The sequence below is a fragment of the Coregonus lavaretus genome (genome assembly GCF_964263955.1).
Source record: "Coregonus lavaretus genome assembly, chromosome: 2".
NCBI lineage: Eukaryota > Metazoa > Chordata > Actinopteri > Salmoniformes > Salmonidae > Coregonus > Coregonus lavaretus.
This window is the reverse complement of record NC_139989.1, coordinates 54,672,332-54,676,761: the sequence shown is the minus strand read 5'-3', so window position 1 is coordinate 54,676,761 and position 4,430 is coordinate 54,672,332.

Here is a 4,430-nt window from a genome sequence, read left to right as displayed (position 1 = left end):
TCTTCTTGAAATAAGGAGTTGTCAAAGAATATGATTCCTTAACCAATGAGGTTAAAAAAGGGCCATCCTGGGATTATGATAATGTTTGCCTGGAAACCCAATGTTGAATTTAATAGAATTCTACGTCGAGCAGAAATAAGAATTTGAACCAAAGTTTCCTCTCACGACCTCTACAAGCCAGAATGTTGAATACAATTATATTTTAAACTACTTTAACGGTTGTCTGTGCAGTTGGTCGTTTTGGCGGTAGGAATGTGAGACAATATACCCACAGGAAAGTATAATGCAACAATTTCAATGATTTTACTGAGTTACAGTTCATATAAGGAAATCAGTCAATTGAAAAAGTCATTAGGACCTAATCTATGGATTTCACATGATTGGGCACAGCCATGGGTGGGCCTGTGAGGGAATAGGCCCACCCACTTGTGAGCCAGGCCCACCCACTTGTGAGCCAGACCCACCCACCCACAGGGGAGCCAGGCCCAGCCAATCAGAATGAGCTTTTCCCCACAAAAGGGCTTTATTACAGACAGAAATACTCCTCAGTTTCATCAGCTGTCCGGGTGGCCGGTCTCAGACGATCCCACAGGTGAAGAAGCCGGATATGGAGGTCCTGGGCTGGCGTGGTTACACGTGGTCTGCGGTTGTGAGGCCGGTTGGACGTACTGCCAAATTCTCTAGGTGGCTTATTGTAGAGAAATGAACATTACATTCTCTGGCGACAGCTCTGTTGGACATTCCTGCAGTCAGCATGCCAATTGCACGCTCCCTCAAAACTTGAGACATCTGTGGCATTGTGTTGTGTGACAAAACTGCACATTTTAGAGTGCCCTTTTATTGTCTCCAGCACAAGGTGCACGTGTGTAATGATCATGCTGTTTAATCAACTTCTTGATATGCCACACCTGTCAGGGGGATGGATTATCTTGGCAAAGGAGAAATGCTCACTAACAGGGATGTAAACAAATGTGTGCACAAAATGTGTGAGAAATAAGGGATCTGAATTCTGGGATCTTTTATTTCAGCTCATGAAACACGGGACCAACACTTTATGTGTTGCGTTAATTATTTTGTTCTGTATACATACATTTTTCAAAGCACTGGCAGTGCCTTGAGATTTCTATCACCTGAAGCATGCACAGAACCATGTAAACACATGCACAGAACCATGTAAACACATGCACAGAACCATGTAAACACATGCACAGAACCATGTAAACACATGCACAAACTCGGCAAGTAGTGCTGAGGGATTAGTGCTTTATGATTAGTGCTTTTTGAGGTCAGTTCGGTTTCGGTTCGATTATAAAAAAATAATCACTGTTTTGATTTCGGTTTAGATAATTTTTTCAACATTAAATGCATTGTGCATTATGTGGGTTGAGTGCTGTAACGACACAGAATAAAACAATTAATACAAGTCCCATGATGGTAGTGACTGTCCATTACTGCTTATCACTTATTAACCATCATTTATTCACATTACTTAACTTTAATAAAATATTTAAATTGTTGTTTTATTTGATGACTTTATTATTTCATTCCAAGTCATCTAATCTCTATAGAGCTGCTGCTTGTGCTGTCTGACAAAATCACTATTTTAGTAGTTCTTCAAAGTAAATAAGGCAGACTTTTATGACTGCTGAATACCAACTATCAATCACTTAGATCATGTATTTTCAGGTAGAGATACCTCACGAAGCAACAGCTGCTTTCTATATCACCTCACCATCACGCATTCTTCTCTCTTCAGTAGCAGGTGTAAAAGAAACACAGACCGGACAAGTAGATGCACAATGGATTATGGTCATTGTAGTTAATTACCACATTTTATGGGTTAAACTAGGTAGAATATTGGCCTACTACTTCGCAAGGTTCAGGCTGGATCTGATTTATCTCTAGAGAAACTGTGCGATGTGCGCATTGAGCTCACAGAAAAAAAACGAACGAAATGGAATTCAAATAATTGAACCTACAGTGGGGAGAACAAGTATTTGATACACTGCCAATTGTGCAGGTTTTCCTACTTACAAAGCATGTAGAGGTCTGTAATTTGTATCATAGGTACACTTCAAATGTGAGAGACGGAATCTAAAACAAAAATCCAGAAAATCACATTGTATGATTTTTAAGTAATTAATTTGCATTTTATTGCATGACATATGTATTTGATACATCAGAAAAGCAGAACTTAATATTTGGTACAGAAACCTTTGTTTGCAATTACAGAGATCATACGTTTCCTGTAGGTCTTGACCAGGTTTGCACACACTGCAGCAGGGATTTTGGCCTGCTCCTCCATACAGACCTTCTCCAGATCCTTCAGGTTTCGGGGCTGTCACTGGGCAATACGGACTTTCAGCTCCCTCCAAAGATTTTCTATTGGGTTCAGGACTGGAGACTGGCTAGGCCACTCCAGGACCTTGAGATGCTTCTTACGGAGCCACTCCTTACTTGCCCTGGCTGTGTGTTTCGGGTCGTTGTCATGCTGGAAGACCCAGCCACGACCCATCTTCAATGCTCTTACTGAGGGAAGGAGGTTGTTGGCCAAGATCTCACGATACATGGCCCCATCCATCCTCCCCTCAATAATGTGCAGTCGTCCTGTCCCCTTTGCAGAAAAGCATCCCCAAGGAATGATGTTTCCACCTCCATGCTTCACGGTTGGGATGTTGTTCTTGGGGTTGTACTCATCCTTCTTCTTCCTCCAAACACGGCGAGTAGAGTTTAGACCAAACAGCTATATTTTTGTTTCATCAGACCACATGACCTTCTCCCATTCCTCCTCTGGAACATCCAGATGGTCATTGGCAAACTTCAGACAGGCCTGGACATGCGCTGGCTTGAGCAGGGGGACCTTGCGTGCGCTGCAGGATTTTAATCCATGACGGCGTAGTGTGTTACTAATGGTTTTCTTTGAGACTGTGGTCCCAGCTCTCTTCAGGTCATTGACCAGGTCCTGCCATGTAGTTCTGGGCTGATCCCTCACCTTCCTCATGATCATTGATGCCCCACGAGGTGAGATCTTGCATGGAGCCCCAGACCGAGGGTGATTGACCGTCATCTTGAACTTCTTCCATTTTCTAATAATTGCGCCAACAGTTGTTGCCTTCTCACCAAGCTGCTTGCCTATTGTCCTGTAGCCCATCCCAGCCTTGTGCAGGTCTACAATTTTATCCCTGATGTCCTTACACAGCTCTCTGGTCTTGGCCATTGTGGAGAGGTTGGAGTCTGTTTGATTGAGTGTGTGGACAGGTGTCTTTTATACAGGTAACGAGTTCAAACAGGTGCAGTTAATACAGGTAATGAGTGGAGAACAGGAGGGCTTCTTAAAGAAAAACTAACAGGTCTGTGAGAGCCGGAATTCTTACTGGTTGGTAGGTGATCAAATACTTATGTCATGCAATAAAATGCAAATCAATTACTTAAAAATCATACAATGTGATTTTCTGGATTTTTGTTTTAGATTCCGTCTCTCACAGTTGAAGTGTACCTATGATAAAAATTACAGACCTCTACATGCTTTGTAAGTAGGAAAACCTGCAAAATCGGCAGTGTATCAAATACTTGTTCTCCCCACTGTATGTCTGTCAATTAGTTTTTTTTTTTTACGCTTCAGGTGATAGAAATCTGAAGGCACTACCTTCCCTCCCTTCTTATCCTCTCCTGTAAAGTCTGTGTACAGCAGAGGAGGCTGGTTGGAGGAGCTATTGGAGGACGGGCTCATTGTAATGGCAGGAATGGAATAAATGGAACGGTATCAAACACAAACATAAGGAAACCGTATGTTTGTTTGACTCTGGTCCATCAGTTCCAGTCCAGTCATTACAATGTGCCGGTCCTTTTATAGCTCCTCCCACCAGCCTCCTCTGGTGGACAGGTGTCTGACAGATGGCTGTATGGCTAAGATCATTCATGAACAGAATCAATGGGTATTGATCACACTGAAGCCCCAGTCAGTCTGTGACAGTGCTGTGCTGCTGTTTTGTTATTCCCCCGTGGCCACAGAGCTCACAGGGTTACTGCCTCTGTCTGAACTGTGTCTCACTACAAACTCTACTTACTACTCTGAATGGCTCCAACTGTTCCTCTAGGCCTACACTACAGGGAGCTGCTGGCTTCTGCCCTTTCTTAAGGGTTGCGCAAAGAGGATGCTAGTTACTTTGGCTTGTCTTACAGATGCCTTTGAGTAACTCTTTTAGAAGAAGAAGTCAAGAGTGTCATACTGTGTTGTATGTCATTAGATAAGAGGTGATGCCCAATTTATCCATGTTAATAAGCCCCCGGCCTATGGGGATGTTGCACACTGCAAAGGTGTTGCAGAAGGTTGCACACTTTTACCAAGGGTTGCATAATGCACAATATTGCTATTCTGAATGAAGGTTGGAGTGGGTTTTATAGTGGGTTTTCATAGGTGAACAGGTGTG